Here is a 21,342-nt window from a genome sequence, read left to right as displayed (position 1 = left end):
TTAAAACATCAAGAACAATTAGATGAACATAGGATTTTATCCCTATTTACTTAGGGTAACAGATTCCATCTTGATCAACACCTACCTCCATATATAACTAATAGGAGCCAACACATGCCCATATACCCATACACAGTACAAGTATAAAAGCAGTATTAAACTCAAATCACCTAAATACAAGATAACTGTACTATCTCAGATCAAAAGATTATATGCACTGATATGATTTATGACAATGCATTGACAAGAGTAAACTCCATGTGCTTGTCATAAGTGTCACTAGTTCGGCCTACTTATCATGTATAAGTGCCTATCATGTTTGTATTATGAGACTTACCATTCCATCTTATTTACATCTCATATAAATAACTTGGGAACAAACATGATTACAATCTTTCTGGATAAGTCATGTCCTTATTGTAAAGTATCCTCGATTGTGAACCAATTTATGATACTTTGTGCTAAAAATACTGTCATTCATATTCTTAACAATTTAAGAATAGAATTTCTAGCAAAATATCAATGGACCTTTTCTATTACACATAAATATATTATATAAATGGAAAAGTGAAAATGTTTTTTTATTAATAAAGCATGTACAAGATACATACTAAATGATATGCTCTTGGGCATACTACTAACAATCTCCCACTAGCACTAGAGCCATTCATTATAATATCTTCGACCCATATTCTCAAGATGTCAGTCTAGCTGAGCTTGTGACATAGGCTTAGTGAATGGATCTGCTAGTTTTTCAGTTGATGCTATTTTCTGCATGGCTACATCGCTTTGCCCAGCTATCTCTCTGATAATGTGGTAGCGCCTTTCTATGTGTTTGGATGTTTGGTGAGATCGGGGTTCCCTATATCCAAACAGCCTCTTTTGCAGCATCTGATGCAGCAATATACTCGGCCTCTGTAGTGGAATCAGCAGTTGTACTCTATTTGGAACTCTTCCAATTGACTGCACCTTTATTACAAATGAACACATACCCAGAGGTAGACTTTCTATCATCGATATGTGATTGAAAATCAGAATCAGTATAACCATCCAATTGCAAGTCACCACCTCTATATATCAAGAATAAATCCTTAGTTCTTCTCAAGTACTTAAGGATATTCTTGACAGCTATCCAGTGTTCCAAACCTTGATTGGATTGATACCTGCTAGTCAAACTAACAGCATATGCTATATCCAATTGTTCATAAAATTCATAAAATAATTTTGGGACTCCAAGGAAGAGTCATTGAGGTTTCTATGGCATTAGAATGCCAAAAAAATGCTTAGAAAAATTTTTTAATCGGTACAGACAATTTTAGTCTGTTTAGCCAAACATAGGGCATTTTGGTCATTTCACCTTCAGAGGTGATTTTTGGCCAACTTGTCCAGTTAAGTAAATAATTATGATGACATAAAATATGAATAAATATTACTAAAAATTAAATTGAAAATAAGTAGAGAAGAAAAAAAAAGAAAATGAGAACAATGTCAAATTATGACATCCTCATGAGGTCATTAAAAGTACTCCCACCAATTAATTTGAACAAGCTATTAAAAACCAATTAAAAAGAGATAAAAGGAGGTAAAAATAAACAAAAGCCATCTGCTCTTCCTAGCCCAAACCAGGCACCACCCACTTTCCAAAACCCAACCTCCATGGAAGCTTAAAGCAAGCTTCAAATCGCACCTCATCTCACCTTGAAACCACAACCTTGCTTCACTAAAAACTGATTTTGCAACTTGAACAACCTCTAGCCAGCAAAAAGAAGAAGGAAGAAGGAAGTTTTGAAGACTTGGAAAAGTTAGCAAAAGAGTTTAGTGTCCAATGTCCTACCCCTTTGATTTAATTCATGTTTATTGACATAAAATAAGTAGAAAATGTAAGAAAAACAAAATAAAACTCATGTGTGTCAACCCCTATAATTTCTACAGGTTAGGGGTAGTTAGGGTTTGATGAAATTACTTGAAACAAAGTGTTTATGAGCTGCCCATAGCATGAGATGAGTGCTTGAACATGTAGGAGTAAGTGAAATGCAAGTGTGATGCATGAATGAACCTTGAAAATGCGAACACTTGAAAAACACTAGGGTTTGCTCATGTAATGGTATGTTAACATTGTAATGGTCAATTAGTGACTATTTGAATGCGTGTGAGGAGCAATTGAAGTGAGTAAGGATGTTGGAGTTGAACTTAGGCATGCTGCCCTTGGTGACCTGTAGGACTGGTTGTGAGTCCAGCAGGTTTGGGCAACTATAAATGGAGTTGTATAGGTTCAATTGGTGCAAGGCTAATTGGACATGAAACTAGACACATAATGGCACAACTTTGGTGAAGAAACCCTACCCAGAAAACCAAACCAAGTTAATGTAAAAATAGCCCTAATCTGGGTGACTTACATTCTGCCTAGGCGAAATGACCAAATGAACAGTATTCATTCATTTAGTCATAACTCAGTGTAGAAAGGTCCAATTGACCTAAACTTTTAGCAGCAGCAAGATGAGACATAGCTCTACATCTTTCATGAAGAAGGCAAACCCAAATTTTGACCATAACATGTCCAAAAACTGACCTGCATTCAGTATACAAAACCTGCAGAATTGGTTTTGCCTAGAAAATTTTGGAAAATTACAATCCGGCCAGTTATGGTATTTAAACCATAACTTGAGCTACAAAACTCCGAATGGAGTGATTCAAAAAAAGAAATGTAACTAGACACAATAAGAAACAACTTTCATGAAGACAAATTTGCCAAATTCCTACTATACAAATGACCAATGGAACATTTAACTTAATACTTGAAATCTAAAAATTGTGAATAACTAACACTAAGCTTAGAAATGGTATTGCCAACCAATACCAACAACTTTAGAATGCAAATTGTGGTATGTTGGGAATATTAGAACCAATGTACCTATTGTCTATGCAAAAGTCAACATTTTAGTTGACTAATAAAATGAATAGTAACACTTAAACTTCAATGTCAAGAATTGTAAAATTTAAAAGTGTAACATGCCCTAGTACACCTAGTAAGATTGGTTTGGATAGGTTGGCATGCCAATAGGGTTCAATTAGCAGTGCTGCACATGGCATTATGCCATTCTATGATTTTATGGCTTTTAGCCTTCCGAAATTATGGTGATACTTGGCTTTGTACCTAATATTTATTACAGCTTATCAGCTGTTCTGTTGCACACCGAGAGATACATATGTGACCGATGGTGTGATTGCCCGAGGTACTTGATACCCAGTGTCAGTTTACCTATTTATCTAGTCCAGTCATCCAGTATAGGTTACTTGGCAGCCAAAAATGAAAGTTGAAAAATTTAATGAGATAATGAATCTAACAAGTACCAAATAAATAAGATTACAAATAATTACCAAAAATTTGTCTGCATAAGACATCAATACATTCACTCCATATTTATTTTCTTTTAGTTCTTTTTATTTATTATTGGCACCACTAAGCATTATTGCTTAGCACATTGCTTTTTACCACGCGTAGGTTCTGGAGAGATTGACTGAGAGCCCAGTAGACCACAGACTGGGTGAGACCGTCTATAGTTCTGCATAGTGTCCATGTCACCTCACAGACTTCAGTGCGTTAGTAGGGCACTAGGTCTCATTTTGGTATTTTGTAATTAACTTTTCTTTTCTCATATATAATTGAGACTTATGTAATATATTTTGGTATTAATGTAAATAGTGAAAATATGTGTTTATAAATGAAAATTTGAGTATTTATTTATGACTTGTATATGAATATCATGTGAAATGAATGAATGAGAAATGGAAGTATTGTTGAGAAATAATGAGACTTTGTTGATATAATGGACTTTGGTAATGATGGAAAATGTATTGGAAGTGTTTTTCACAGGTTCTAAAGAACTGTTTTCTCTATTTTTAGTCGGTACTCTGCCGGATTTTCTATAAAATTTTTGGAACCTCAAATAAATTTATAATTTTAATAAATGAGTTAAATTTCACAAATTGCAATTCATAACATAAAGAAAAAAATTAAGAAAGTATAAAAAAATAATTGAAAAAAAAAATGGTGTTCCGGTACACTGTGTGGCATATCTTACTCGGCTACACTGTAGACGTATAAGGGGTGTAACATTTAGTGGTATCAGAGCACGGTTTAGGTGTTTCTGGGTTTAGATCGAGTCCATACCATGCATTGTATTTGTAAGAGTTGAGGTGACACTAATACAGATTTGTTGTCTTTGTTATTTTGATTGAGATATGAACCCCACGTCACAGAGGGCAGCTGAGGAGGAAGTGGAGAGTCATGCTCCACCTGCAGCAGCTGAGACTGGGGGTAGGGGAGAACCTGCTCCACTAGCTCCAGCAGAGCCTGCTCAGCCTCCACGGGCCATGTTTCAGCAAATGGCAGAATTTTTTAGACAAATGGCAAGGTTAATGCCACCACCACTACCTCCACAGTAGAAATCCCATCTAGAAAAACTGAGAAAATTTAGAGCAGTAGATTTCTTTGGTAAGAGAGAAGATGATTCTATTGCAGCCGAAAACTGGTTAAATAGAATAGTAAGGGTTTTAAAACAACTCCACTGCACTCCAAAGCAAAATCTAAAAGTTGTTGTATCTTTACTGCAAGATGATGCCTATCAATGGTGGGATACAGTGTCTAGTGAAGTGCAACCAGAACTAATAACCTAAGACTTCTTCCTCTCAGAATTCAAAAAGAAGTATGTGGCTAGTCTATACCTGGAAGAGAGAAGAAGAGAATTTATTAACCTAAGGCAGAGACAGTTGACAATGGCAGAGTATGAAAAGGAATTTGTCAGACTGAGCCGCTATGGAAGGGAGATAGTCCCTAATGAGGCTAAAAGGTGTAAAAGATTTGAAGAGGGACTAAATGACAACATAAAAATAATGATCATTGCCTTGGAAATCACAGACTTCACCAAGTTAGTGGAAGTTGCATTAAATGTTGAGAAAGTTAGAACAAGTGAGCAAACTAGAAGAGAGAGATAGCAGAAGAGGGGCCTGGGTCAGTTTAGATCATCTCCTGCACCAGGAAAAGAAGTTCAAAGGTCCACCTACACAGAGTTCAGGTCAACCTCAAGGTCAGGGTCAGTCCCAGGGGCCCAGGCCACAGTTCACCACTAAGAGAGGTCATTCTACACCATTAGTGGGCAGCTCTCCAGGGACGGGGTTCAGGGGACGAGCCCCAGCATCTTTTGCAGGTTCGCATTGCCTGAAGTGGCATAAGGGGGAGTGTTGGAGAGTGATGGGTGCCTACCTAAGGTGTGGGTCAATAGAGCATCAGTTAAGGAACTGTCCACGCAGAACTACTACAGCTGCTCCAACACAAGCAGATAGACCTGCTCCTGCACCTCAAAGGGGTAGGAAATCTGACAAATCTGAGGTAGTGGGACCAACATAGAAACCTGCATTTGAGCCAACAGAGAGGTCAGAGGTCAGAGCACCTACCAAAGCCTATGCCATAAGAGCTCAGAAGGAGCAAGATGCCTTGGACGTCAACATGGGTACGTTCTCCCTCTACAATACATTTGTGCATGCATTAGTGGATCCAGGATCCACTCATTCATATATATGCATCAACCTACACGTAGAAAGGGGGATACTAGCAGGGGAGAGTGACCAAGCCATTTTGGTCACTAATCCATTGGGCCATAGTGTAGTGGTGAACAAAGTGTACAAAGGTTGCTCATTAATGATTCAGAGGTATGAATTCTTGGCAGACCTGATTGAGTTGCCTTTCCATGAGTTTGACGTGAATTTGGGAATGGACTGGTTGTCACGTCATCAGGCAATGGTTGATTATAAATTCAAGAGAATTTCTTTGAAAACTCCTGAAGGTAATGAGATCACAGTTGTGGGGGAAAGGACAGATTTCTTGTCCAATGTGATCTCAGCCACAGTTGCAAAAAAACTGATGAGAAAGGGCTGTGAAACCTACCTAGCACATGTGGTGGATACTAGGCAGGCTAAGCCATATTTGTGTGACATAGCCATAGTAAGAGACTTCCTAGATGTGTTCCCTGAAGAATTGCATGGCTTGCCACCAGAAAGGGAAGTCGAATTTGCTATTGAGATACTGCCGAGTATAGCACCAATCTCTATTGCTCCATATAGGATGGCACCTACTGAGTTAAAGGAGCTAAAAATCCAGTTGCAAGAGTTACTCGATAAGGGGTTCATACACCCCAATGTGTCACCATGGGGAGCTCCAGTGTTATTTGTGAAAAGGAAAGATGGGACTTTGAGGTTATGCATCGATTACCGGCAGTTGAATAAAGTGAGTGTGAAGAACAGGTATCCGTTGCCTAGAATTGATGATCTGTTTGATCAGTTAAAAGGAGCAGGAGTATTTTCTAAAATTAATCTCAGATAAGGGTATCATCAGTTAAAGGTAAAGAATGCAGATGTACCAAAGACTGTATTTAGGACCCGATATGGGCATTATGAGTTCCTGGAGATGCCTTTTGGCCTAACAAATGCACCAGCAGCATTCATAGACCTTATGAACCGTATCTTCCATCCATACCTAGATCGGTTCGTAATGGTCTTTATTAATGATATTTTGGTGTATTCCAAGACCAGGGAAGAACATGATGAACATTTGAGAATTGTTCTGCAAACCTTGAGAGAAAAGAAGCTGTATGCTAAGTTGTCCAAGTGTGACTTCTAGTTGAATGAGATTGCATTCCTTGGACACATAGTGTCAGCTGATGGGATTAGAGCGGATCCTGAGAAAATAGAAGCAGTGATGGAATGGAAGCCTCCCAGAAATACAACTGAGGTCAGAAGTTTCTTAAGGCTAGCTGGGTATTACAGAAGATTTATGAAGGGATTTTCTTTAATAGCTGCTCTAATGACCAAGTTATTACACAAGAATGTCATATTTGACTGAAATGATAAATGTTAGGCCAGTTTTGAGAAGTTGAAGGCTATGTTGACAAAGGCCCCAGTGTTAACATAGCTAGTGTCGAGAAAGGACTTTGTGGTCTACACTGATGCCTCGCATAATGGGTTAGGGTGTGTATTGATGCAAGAGGGGAAGATGGTCGCCTATGCTTCCAGGCAGCTAAGGCCACATGAACAGAATTACCCTACCCATGATCTAGAACTTGCAGTAATTATCTTCACACTGAAGATATGTAGGCATTACTTGTATGGGGAAAAGTGTTATATTTACACAGACCACAAAAGTCTGAAATATTTGCCAACCCAGAAGGAGCTCAACCTTAGACAGAGGTGATGGATTGAGTTCCTGAAGGACTATGATTGTGTGATTGACTACCATCCTGGGAAGGCAAATGTAGTTGCTAATGTTTTGAGCCAAAAATCCATCACAGCTTTAAGATCATTGAATACCCATCTATCCTTGGCTCGAGATGGAGCTATTTTGGCTGAGTTGCGAGTGAGGCCAAATCTGCTACAGCTGATTTTAGATAGGTAGAAAGTAGATGAGAAGCTAATGGCTATTATGAGAAAAATCTCAGAAGGGAAGGCAACTGATTATGAAGTGAAAACAGATGGGTGTCTGTACTATAAAGAAAGAGTGTGTGTACCAGATGATGGGGAATTGAAAGCCAGTATTCTAAAAGAGGCACACACCAGTGTTTATGCTATGCACCCAGGAAGTACAAAAATGTATCATGATCTAAAGCTTCATTATTGGTGGCCTGGTGTGAAGAAGGACATAGCTGACAATGTGACTAAATGCTTGACATGCCAGCAAGTCAAAGCAGAACATCAAGTTCCATCGGGTTTGCTACAACCCATACACATACCTGAATGGAAATGGGATCGAGTCACCATGGATTTTGTAAGTGGTCTACCTCTCACCCAGAAGAAGCATGATGCAGTATGGGTGATAATAGATAGATCGATAAAGTCAGCACACTTTCTGCCAATTAGGACTGACTACTCACTGGAGAAGTTAGCAAAATTGTATATCAGTGAGATAGTTAAACTGCATGGAATTCCACTTTCCATCATATCTGATCGAGCCCCAAGGTTTACATCAAGATTTTAGAAGAAGTTACATGAATCCTTGGGTACACAACTCTACTTCAGCACAGCTTTCCATCCTCAGACGGATGGGCAATCAGAAAGAGTAATCCAAGTAAACAATTGAAACCAATTGAATTAATACAAATATTAAACTGAAATGATAATAATAACATGAAATGTATATTAAGTCCTTGAGGATATGCTGATGTAATACCCCTATGTTCGGTAGTACATCCTACTGTTCCGACGGCTAATGCCTACCCCAGAAAGTCAGAATGTCTAGAACTACACTGTAATGACAGTGAGGAAGTATAAAATAATGAAATATGTGATGAGAAAAATTAAGAAAAAATAAGAGATAGAATGTGACTATGTTAAATGAGCTGAACACGTAGCGATGGGTGACCGCACCGGGAAGTTATGGCAAGAACCGTTGACTAGCCTTGGACTGCGGGGAACCCAGGAAAATATTTTTGAGACAAAATTAAAGGTCTACTGAGGTATAATTGACATTGGAAATGTTAAAGAAAAATTAGTAAGTTAGTACAAATAAAAACAAAAATTTAAGAAAATCGACGGGAAAAGGATTAAATCGGTGTTGCCGAAAAAGTCTGAATTTGACCCGAAGAGGGGCATTTTGGTCATTTGACACCTAGAGTTGATTTTTGACCTAAATGTCCATGAAAAATAAGTGGTATTATGTTTTGAAAATTTAATGAAAAATGAAATTGAAGATAACATGTAATTTAAGGGAATTGGAGGGCATAATTGCAATTAAAGGAAATATTAAATTAATCAAATTTTTAATTGTGATTAGTGGGGCATTAGTGGAGTATATAAGGACCACTAGGACAGATTTTTCCACTAAAAGATTCATCTTCTTCTTCATTCTTTTTCTTTGCTGAATGTGATTTTCCTCCAAGCTTTATCCATGGCCATTCATGCATAAGCTCATATCTACCATGATTCAAGCCATATTTCTTCAAACTCCCTTCATTAAAAGTGGTCCTCACACCATGGGCAGTATGTGAGCAGCAAAAAAAAAAAAAAAAAAGAGGAAATTCCATGGATTTGTGAAGCTCAAGTTGAGGTTAGTGGTTAATCTCCCCATTTTCTTTCATTAGATCTTGTTTTGAGCTTTGGGTGAGTTGATTTGTGAAGAAATTGAATAAATTAATGTATATTTGGTGAGCCCTTCATTTCGGTAGCCAAGAAATTCATGGGATTTTGATGTGTTTCAATGATGCATATGAGTTTAAAGATGATGTTTGATATGGATATATGTATGGGAAGTGATAGGAATTGAATTGATTGAAATTGAGAAATTTAAATTATGGTTTGAAACAAATTGAAGGAGATATGTTCAATGGGGTAATTCGGTAACTTTAAAGTGTGGTTAGAAATGTGTTGTTTCATGGTTTGGTTTATTGAATTATGTTGGTTATGGTGGCAGCTTGTATAAGTGTATAATAGTTTGGAATTGGATATGCAAATAGGGTATGTTCATGTGGTTAAATTGTGTAAATGGACTTTCGAAAAATTCTGTGTTATAGTGTGTATATTGAGAATGGTTACAAACTGTCCAAAATGATAAAAATGTGTTGTTAAGCATGTCAATGGTATGGTACAAACTAGAATTGGCATGGAAGAGTTAGCTTGGTAAGTATAGAATGTGTAATTGGTAAGTGATGAAGAATGTGTAGTAGGGCAGTGTATGTTTTAGCTTAGAACCTTAAGTGTGTGACTCCAATTGGCATGAGACCAATTGGAGGTAAAACTAAGCACAAAATGTGCCAACTTTCATGAAGGAAGCTTACCTAAAATCTGCCTAAAAGGTGACTTGAAAAATGACCGAATCCGGATTAGTGACTTGAAAGCCTGAAAATTGACTATTTGGGCAGCAGTTAGTGTTTTACCATAACTTACTCAAAATAGGTCCAATTGACCTGAAATTTTTACCATGAGTAGTCTAGACATAGATCTACAATTCTTATGAAGACACCAAAGCCTATAAATGGCCAGAACTAAGCCAAATAGCTTGCACAAGTTCAGATACCAAAACTGGCCGAACCAAAAATGACCTAAAAATGACCTAAGCCTGCCATTTTAGTGCATTCTGTCCAGCATTGGTAAATTGACCATATCTTGGTCTACACAACTTAGAATGACCTGAAATTTTGTCCTGCGTGCAATAAGACATAGACCTGCAAGTTTTTAGTTTGGACCGAAACTCGAAAACTGAGGGAACTAGGTCGTCCGGCTAGGTCAAAATAGTACACCGAAATCCAGTAAATTGCAATAAAATGCAATACACTTGGAAATGAAATTAGTACCATATACCAACACTAAAAGGCTATAAAATGTGACATATTGATAACATTAGAATTGACTCACTTAGAGTGCATCAAGGGTCAACATTATAAGTTGACTAATGAAATGAATTAAAGGGAATAGTACCAAGAAAATTTAGATATTGGATTTTATGGTTGGAAATAAATTCATTGAGTACTGAAACACTTTAAATTGTGTGTTTCAGTTGATAGGGATATTGAGAAGCATAAAGAAGATTGTGTCAAGGACTAGGAGTGACTCAAATCGGGTTTGTGCACAACTAGTTTTTAACTGATTTTGTTCTGAATATTTCATATGATTAAATGATATATTTTTCTTATGTATTATGTTTAACAAGCATTGGATTTAATTCAATGATTATTGAAATTGTTATAGTATGTATGAATTTAGCTTTGTGAAATGGTATTTCCACAAGTATTAAGCATTGTTGTGGATTGAATAAATTATATTTTGAAAAATTATGATAGAACATGTTTTGAATTGTGATGGGCAATTTGCATGGAAAAATGCAAATTTATGATTTGAATTGTGATAAGCATAAAAATTATTGGATATTGGAATTGACTTTGAATCGAATTGTATTTGTGATTTATGCTCACTAAAAGGATTGTGATATTGTTTTATATCTCACTATAGATGCTTGACTAGGTTATTACCCGTCTACCTCATTTGTTAAGAAGACAATGGAGTTAGTTGTGTTTTGATTACTATGGTACATGCACAGGCTTAGATTCTCCTCTTATTAGAGGTTAGATATAAGTTTTTTTTTATGTTATGGCCCTTTCGGAAGATTCATTATTGTGATGTGTACTGTGCATGATGATTTGACCTCCCCGACCATAGGGAGTTAGAATCACCCCGAAGATAGCCCTATCGGATTAGTCTTACATAGTTAGTGAGATAAAGAATGGCTTTTCAGATAAAGAATGGTTTTTGAGATAAAGAATGGTTTTTTTAATAGTGAAGAATTGTGATTTCAATTATGATTTATGTATAATTAATTTTGCTGGAATTAATCTTTATTTCCAATAAATTGTTGAAATTACCTTAAATGGTTAGTTATGATTTGATAAATTGAATTTCGTGATCAAAGTCATTTTATACAAATGATTTATATTATTTGCAATGAATATTTTGAGTTTTGGAATTTGATGAGTACTCAGATTTTCAAATTATTTACTATAAATTTGGTCAATATATATTGTACTATGTTTTAAATTATAGTTGTGCACCACTGAGTTCACTACTCAACGATAGCTTTATATGCTGTTGTAGGTGAAAAGAGCATAGAGCAATTGAGTAAGCTTCTTTGAAGACACATTCAAATCAGCTCCAGGTTTACCGATGTACACAGGTTTTGATGTATGCATGTAATAATATGTATGTAAATTATTTGAGCAGTTGTATAAAAACTCTTACAAACTATTTTGGTATGTAATTAAATGTAAATTATTGTGATATAAATATTGAGTCTTGTAATCAATGAAATGTTCTTTATGATGAGATTGGTTTGAAAATGAATTGATTTGATTATTGAGATTTGAATTGTGAGTTGAAATGAAGTTATTGGAGTTGTATTTGAGAAAACATATTGGGAGTGTTTTCCTTTTCAGGTTTGAAGAACTGTTTTCTCAAAACACAGCCGGCACTTTGCTGAAATTTTTTAAAAAAATTTATAACACCAGATTTTAATCGATGATTTAAATTTCACGAAAGTTGATTTAAAATCCCTTGTAGTATATCTAATGGGTAATCGGTAGGCGAAGTACGGTAATTCATTAGGTGTACTACAGGATCATGTTACATCTTACGAGGGAGTAGGGTGTGACATGTTTTGTGGTATCAGAGCAATGGTTTTAAAGTAAAATTCGAACTGTGAATTTGAAATCTTTTTGTCAGTAACTACAACTGCTCAAATGTTTGATACATATAGTGCATTTACATCATAAATATGAATTAATGGGGAGAAATCTCCTTGTGTTACTTGTACAGGAAATAGAAAATCCTGTGAAAAGAATGGAAGAGAATAATAAGACAATAGAACAGTCTGTGATGGTAGAAGTACAAGTTAAGGCCCCAGCTCCACAAAGTGTCGAAGGCCCGACTGTACCAGTCTTACCAATACAAATTACTGCACAAATGGCCACTTTCTTTCAACAAATGGCTAATATTCTGTCAGCTTAAGCTCAAGCACAAACCTAACCTCCATAAGGGCAGTGTGAAATAGAGAAGAGGGAGAAACCTATGGGTTAGAGTTCGAACAATAATTTGGGGAAGAGAAAAGAATTTGAGGAACCCCGAGCTCAGGGATATGACAGAGGTGAATCATCAGGGCAGAGAACACCAAGATCTAGTCGTCGACCAACCAGAAGTTCCTATTCTGCCCGTTTCTGCCATGTTTGTGGTAATCTATATGGAGGTATTTGTCGTAAGGCCTCTGGAGTCTACTACAATTGTGGAAAGCTTGGACACTTTCTTAGAAATTGTACTAGAGTACCTCGATCTGCTCTCGAAAGTTCACAGACAAACAGTAGAGGTTGAGATAGAAATAGAGTTGGTACTCCTCACAACCATAACACAATGAATCAACCCGAACATAGAAGCACATTAGTTAGAGCGTCCATTATGCGCCAAGAGGAAAGAATAGAAACTTCGGATGTAGTTGCTGGTAAGTTCTTAATTTTTAAAAGAAATAATGAGTTATTATTTGATCCCAGCACTACTTATTTGTATGTTAGTGTTAGAACTATATGTTATGTTGTTATTCCTTTACATGGGAATAAATTTTAATGCAGTAGTGATTAGTCCTTTAAGATAAGGAATGTGATAATAAGTGAAATTAGTTCTGGAAGAGTTTATCAGCGAAAAGTATTTTCTAACACACCATAAATTATAAAGTTAAACGGCAAGCCTACTTAATGTAAGGCAAAAGGATGTAAAAGTAAGTTACAGTAATAGAATTACTCTAGATGAGGGCAAAGATGTTACTGTTAGTAATTGTTAATGGATATTGTAATCAGAATAAGATTCGAATATCAGTAAATTCGAAAAGGATAAAATATAGGAAATTTGATTTATTGGGATGTATCGTAGTAACTATGCAATGTTCTTGATGTTTATACTGTATGCAGCAGATTACAGTACTGACTTGAGATTATTGTGTAGAGCTACGTACTACTCGATAGTACACCAAGATGAGAATAGTTGCCAATGGCATCTGTATTGGTATAGTTATGTTAGGACAAAATTTTATTATTAGAAATGAGTTTGGAAATCCTATTTAGGGATTTAAAACTCAAAAGATAGAATATTGAAAGGTTATAGTTTAGTACAAAAGGAAGTAAGTTATAGAATATTAATAGATAAAAAGAGTTGTCGAAGTAAAAATTTGAATAGTTGGTTCAAATATAACAAAGAAATGTTGCGAATGTGAGTAAGATTGTTGACTAGAATGGTCAAAGGACCCATGATTAGATAAGTAATTCTAATACAACCATAATGGTCATTCAAGAATGGAACATGTCACACCCTACCCCTCCGTAAGATGTAACATGATCCTGTAGTACATCTAATGAATTACCGTACTTCGCCTACCGGTAACCCATTAAATATCCTACAAGGGATTTTAAAACCAATTCCTTACATTTTAGAAGTGGTGAGCATTTTGGTAGGAATTAAAAACATTTAATTGAAGTTTCAAAACTAGTAAAAATTTTTATCCATTTTTATTTGTTCGCAAATTTTGGAAAAAATTCGATAGAGTGCCGTTTATATTTTGAGAAAACAGTTCTTCAAAACCTGAAAATAAAGACACTTCCAATATTTTTCTCAATCACAACTCTATTATTCAATCTCATTTCACAAATCAACATAAGTAACTCAATACACAGTTTAAATTAAATCAAACATTGAAACCTCTCATTAAAGTAACAAAATTAATATTTACATTCATGGGATCATAAAAAAATTTAGTAGTGCAAAACTTTATAAATACATAAAATCTCAAGATAATTTTATAATAATTTGTATTTAATTACAATCCAAAAACATATTACAAAATAGTTGGTACAACTGCTCAAAGAAAATTTCATACATACAATTACAGAATTACATCAAAATCTAAAGTGCAAGAGTATACCTATGATATACTCAAAGATAGTCTCACTATGTCTTTTCAGAAATCTTGCTCAACTGCTTTATTATTCCTTTCATCTGCGCACAAACTAATAATTTAAAACTTAATACAAGTTATGCTTGACAATTCATAACAAATAAAAATTTAAAATTTCTAAATTCTTCAAAACTCATAACATTCATAAATCAATATTTTCATTCATGCAAATTATTCATTTGAATAACATTTTGATCAAATAGTAACTATTTATCTACATTTCTTTTAAATCTCATAAAAATATAAAAATATTTTGAATCACTGACAAATTATTTATTTCAACAACAATTTATCAAACTATGCATAATTTAAAGGGCGTTGCCAACAATTCACACAGTTGAACCCATGACCCAAAATTCAAACAGATGCCGTGTTGTACACCACAACATTTCACACTCTCCCAATAACTGAGGCTAAAAGGGAGGAACAAAGACTAGCTAGTATATATGAGTACTCATTCAAACTCTTCCCCAATTGGCAAGCCAGAAAGGAAGGAACTCGCTCCATCTAGTGGAGGAGTATCTCACTAGACAAGCTAATGAGAATTCACAACATATTTTGCCATGTCAACTGTGGTTTCAAATCATATTCAAAACAATTTCTATTTACAAAGTGTTTACAAATCATCAACATATTTAATCATCATAAATTCATGCTCAAGGTTGGCAACACATCAAACTTAAAATTTGCATTCCTCAAAACCATGCAATAAATGCTTAAATGCATAAGAAAATTTACATTTAATTTATAGAATTTCTTTCAACAAATTAAAATGCTCAACAGAATAAAATTATAAATCATAAAATAAACTTGTTCAAATCAATTTAGAAGCGAAAAGTAACAAAATAGTTAGTTGTGCACAAACCTTATACAAGTCGCCTCTTGGCCTTGACTCGATGTCTCAGGTTATTTCTCGGTATTCTTTTCCACTGAAACACACAGTTTCACAGTGTTTCAGTATCACCATTTATCATAACTCCAAAAATAAATTCAAATCAACTTATACCTAGCTTTAATATGTTAAACTTGACGTTCTTTAAAATTTGTACTTCGGGGTTACTATTCATGACACTATTCAAGTCAATTTGTTGACTTTCTAAGGCTTAATAGGTATGGGAATTCAAATTTCACCCACATACCACATTTTAGTTACCTAACTTGTTGGTTTTGGTTGTTTTCCAAAATTTTATGTCCTTTAGGCAAAATTGCAAATTTTCAGTTTTGGTGTCCTATGTTGCACTCTTCCATTGGTCATGTTGCTGTTAGAATTTGGCTAAGTTTTCTTCATAGAAAATATTTCTTATTATCTTAATTTTATTTTCCTTTTTGAATCACTCAAATTGGAGTTTTGTAACTCGAGTTATAGCCATTTGAATCATGGCTGCCGGATTGGACTTAACCCAGATTTTTGGGCAAATTCTGGTTCTAGCAGTTTTAGGTCACCAACTTTGGGTGGCCAAATGACTTGGTTAAGGGCATAATTTGGGCTTGTGTTCTTCATGAAAGTTTCAGGTATATATCTCAGCTTTCCACTAGTAAAATGTCAGGTCATTTAGACCTACCTAGCCCAAGTTATGGCCAAATGAATAAACACTATTCATTTAGTCATTTTTGTACAGGTCAGACTGCATAAGTTCGGATTTGGTCAATTTGTTCATAAGGTTTTGGTCACTTTTTAGGCATGATTCCTAAATGAAAATTGTGTCACTTTGTGTCTATTTTCATTCCCAATTGGTCTCATACCAACTGGACTTGTAAATTTTTAGTTTTGGTCTCTGAAAGGGACCTTGGTCCTGCTGCCTACAGAATAACTATTTTCAATCCGAATTTAAACTCACTTCTAACACTTCCAACACATCTCAATTGGTCACAAATTACCATTTTTCATTAGAAACAAGGTCAAACACACCATTTGACCAATTCTCACATTTTTTCCATCCAAAACCCTAGGTCAAAACCCTAATTACATAGAATTCAAATCTAATGCATTCTAAACATCTATCCATAGTTTACATACTTAATTGAACTTAAGCAACCATTCAAATGCATCAAATTCATTCATTCTCAACCCTACATACTGCTGGCCAAAATTTATATAGTGCTTTAACATATAATTTTGTTTCATTTTTCAACAAATCATCACTCAATCAGGTTGCCTAAGTATAAATATAAAGATATAAAAAGAGAAATCAAACTAACCTTACTTGGAATTTTTCACCTCTTCAAAACTTCCTCCTTTCTTTTTCTTTTTGATGTCAAGCTCTTTATTAAGGTTTGAATACAAGGTTTAATTATGGAAATTTATGTTTTTATGGTGGGATTTAGAGTTTGATCAAGCTCAAAATGAGCTTTAATGGAGTTTTAAGGTGAGAGAGCTTTGAGAGAGGGAGAGAGAGAAATAGACGGGAATGAAGAAGACTTTCCCCTCTTTTTTTTTTCTTTTCTTTTCATTATGTTTTTAGTCTTATGAAAGAACATAAAATCAAATTAATTAAATTTATTAATTATATATTTGTTACATCATGCATGAGGTTATGCATGATGTCATCACTTTTTACTTTTCTATTTTCCTCTCTTTTTTTTTAATTTATTTTTTCATTAGTCCTTTAATTTAATTTCTGATTTGGAAATTTTCTTTTCTCTGATTTTAATTGACAGTTAGGTCAGGAGTCAGCTCTCGGGGTCAATCGACCAAATTGCCCCTCGCCGGTTCAACCCAGTTTGCAAATAATTCAATATTTCTTCCGGATCTCTAACCTAATTATTTAACCTACTTAACAATTCTTTTCTGTGATTTTCTCTTTTCCATTGTGTTCGCAATGGTCCTAAGGACTGCGGCGTCACATTTTACGGTTTGAAATTTGAGTTTAAATCGACTTCAGAATCCTTCCCGAGAAGGTCACCCATCACTATGACTCTCGGCTCATTTAACTTCTTATGTTCTGTTTTTCTTATTTATACTTAACTAATTGACAATTACTAATTATTTGTGTTCAGGGCTTAACTAGGTGTCTTAAACACAGTTCTAATCCTCTCAGTTGTCCGGACCGACACCGGTCACCAGAATAGTGAAATATACCAGGCTATGCAAATAGGGGTGTTACAATTCTCTCCCCCTTAAAATAATTTCGTCCTCGAAATTTTACCTGATATCAATCTCTAAACAGCTATGGGTGCTGTCTCCTCATGTCCTCTTCATGCTCCTAAGTAGCTTCCTAGCCTGAATGATGGTTCTTTAGCACTTTAACCAATACTATTTACTCATCGATTGCTCACCTCGTGTGCCAAGTTTCTTATGAGCTTCTGTCATAAGTTAGATTCAAATTTATTTCAATTTTAGAGGTAAGCAAATTTGTGTGCTAGTGGATCCACTCTTTCTAGAACCTCGTATGATCCTATGGGTGAGAACTTAGTTTCAATATTTTCTTATCAAATCTCTTGATCATTTGATGCAACCTTCAGTTTAGTTTATAATATTTTAGTCTTTTCTTGTTGTTGTTTTAGCAATTATTTTTCTTTGTAGTCCTTTCTTTTTTTTAAAATGACCTTGTTAGTCATACATGAACTGCTCATCTCTTTCTTGGCCATAGGTCCATAATCATTATCTTACCATCTCCATCTATTGTTAGTAGTATGCCCTAGAGCATATCATTTAGTATGTATCTTATACATGTTTTTATTAATAAAAAGGCATTTCCACTTTTCCGTTTACATAATATATTTATGTGTAATAGAAAAGGTCCATTGATATTTTGTTAGAAATTTTATTCTTAAGTTGTTAAGAATATGAATGACAGTTTTTCTAGTACAAAGTATCATAAATAGGTTCACAATCAAGAATACTTCATAATAAGGACATGACTTATCCAGAAAGATTGTATTCATGTTTGTTCCTAAGTTATTTATATGAGATATAAATAAGATGGAATGGTGAGTTTCACGCTATATGACAAACATGATAGGCACTTATAAATGATAAGTAGGCCGAACCAGTGATACTTATGACAAGCACATGGAGTTTACTCTTGTTAATGTTTTGTCATAAATCATATCAGTGCATATAATCTTTAGACCTGAGATAGCATAGTTATCTTGTATATAGGTAGTTTGAGTTTGATACTGCTTTCATACTTGTACTGTGTATGGGTATATGGGCATGTGTTGGCTCCTACTAGTTATATATGGAGGTAGGTGTTGATCAAGATGGAATCTGTTCCTCTAAGTAAGTAGAGATAAAATCCTATGTTCATTTAATTGTTTTTTATGTTTCAAGTTCCTGGCCAGGACAGATAGATTTAATCAGAAAAGAGTTTCTAATGAGAAAATCTTTTTAATCAAGAACTGGAATTAAAAGAGAAGATAATATTCATAGCAAATGGAGTTTGACATAAACCATGACTCCAGCTTGAGTTGGGATTTTGTAATAGAGAGATTCTAGCGCATGGCAACATATGATTATAGGTTCATTTAAGGTAAACCTTATTACTAATTGGGTGGCCATGGCATGCTATGCTAAGTGTTGACCATGGTCTATGAGGAGCATAAAATGATTTAGAGAAAGCATTTTGATGATATTAAGAGTTGATATCATGTCTCATTGCCAATTAGTGATGAGCCTAGTAAGTCACACACATACACAAGTTATCACCTAATTAAATATAATTTAATTAATTAATTAAAGAGTTTAATTGATTAATTAAAGAGTTTAATTGATTAATTAAATAGGTTTGATTTGCAATTAGATTGCAAAGTCCCTAGCATGACTTGAAACCAAATCTAGGTTATTAGATGTATAGTATAAGTTAAATTTATATTTAAAGTGTTTAAATATGAATTTAATTAATGAGAAATTAATTAATAAAGATTAATTAATTAATTTATATTTGATATAAATTGATTAGAAGAAGAAAAATAATTATTTTAGGTTGAGAACTCAAAATTAAGACACAGGGGCATTTTGGTCATTTCACAGGGTGACATGTGGCACCATGTGATGGTGACACATGGCACTATGCATAAACTTGCCAAATGTTTTTTAATCATGTAAGATGATTAAAATAAAGATTAAATATAGGTTTGACACTTGGCACAATGTGATTGGATCAATTAAACCTAGAACCAATCAGAGGGTGACATATGGCAAGGGTTTAATGTGTTAACCTAGCTATATAAGTGTTGTTATGAAAAGAAAATAACACAACCAGCTGCTGTTCTCATTTTGTGTCGCCACCTTGAGGCTCTTCTTCTCTTCTTCTTCATCTCTCATCTATTCCAAGAGATTAGCAAATAATCTCTTGAATTAAAAATACTAGAAATCGTTTCTAGTGTCCTGTTTACATCTTTATTCTCTTATAAGGCAAAACATGATTTTCTAATTAATAAAAAAAGCTTTAAAAGCTGTTCAAGGGCTGCCATAGGTGTTCTTGGTATGGATAAGCTAGAGCGATAACATTTAGTGTCCTGAAGATGCATCTCAAAGGCGCAAATACACTACAGTGCATCAAGAGGTTAGTGTGTTTGTTCTTGATTTAATCTAAGGTTCTAAAATTAATCTGATTAATTTTAAAATCTTAAATGACAAATACAGATCCAAAAACATATTAAAAGAGTTTTAATATGTTGTTTATCATTGAAATCAAATAGATAAAAATAAATCTTGCATGATGCATGTGACCCTAGGTGAAAATTTTTTGAATTCAATGGTATAAACTTATTTTTTTCACGCTTTCGTTCCTTCATTTATGACCAAGGCCTATGTGTCATTTTGCACTATCTTGTTTGCTTTTGTTTAACTTATTTCCTTCTTGATAAAATAGTTCGGGATATCATTACGCGTCTTAAGTAGGTTATTTGCCCTAGTGGCAGTTCCTCATCTAGTGTTTTTCTCATTTCTTACTGTTATATTTGTTTCTTTCTTTTTTTTTTATTCCACAACTTAACTTTAATTATTTTATTTCTCAATCTTATGTTCTTCCTTAACTTGACTGTCGAGTCATAATTTAGCACCTCTTATCATCCCTAATAAATCCACTATACTTCAATATTACTTTGATTTTGGTCCTCTGACCATTCTAGTTAACACTTTAACTAATATTCATAACGTTTCTTTATTACATTCGCACCAACTATTCTAATTTTTACTTCCACAACTCTTTTATCTATCAATATTCTACAGCTTATTTTCCACTGGTTTGCGATCATTACCGTTTTTTTTTAACCATAAATAATTCTTTAATCTTAAGAAGGGAGTCTACTGGACTCTCCTGTTTCCCATGCTATTCAAAAGTTTCGCTTGAATTCTAATCTAATCCTTATATTCCGCATAATAAAATTGTGCTCTTCCTAAAGAATACCTGGCCAACTAGTTCCTATCGAATTACTCAGTAGAATATCATTTCTTAACTGTTTTATAAGTTATAATTGTCATCCATAGCATCCTGTCTCTTCTAGGGGAACAAAATTATATTTTGTGTCTTACTGCTACACAAATAGAATACTGTTCCTTACTAAACTTTGAGCAAAAGATCCATCGCAATACCAAAACAACTATAAACCCCATATCGGAGACTGGATGACTTAGCCCTATAGGTGTTATTTTTAAAAATTTTTACCATGCTAAAATCTCTAGTCCCATAACAATTCTTGATGTACTATAATTCAACCTAGGGTAACAGAGTCTTTAACTCTCACTACCTTGCAACCATGATCTTTTGATATTCTAATTATAGAGTTTTAAATCCCGAATTAGGATTTTCAAACTCAGTTGTAGTAATAAAACTCAATTTTGGTATATTTGTACCAGAGCGAAAGTCATT

The sequence above is a fragment of the Hevea brasiliensis genome, chromosome 8 (genome assembly GCF_030052815.1).
Source record: "Hevea brasiliensis isolate MT/VB/25A 57/8 chromosome 8, ASM3005281v1, whole genome shotgun sequence".
Lineage (NCBI taxonomy): Eukaryota > Viridiplantae > Streptophyta > Magnoliopsida > Malpighiales > Euphorbiaceae > Hevea > Hevea brasiliensis.
This window is presented reverse-complemented; position numbering follows the sequence as displayed.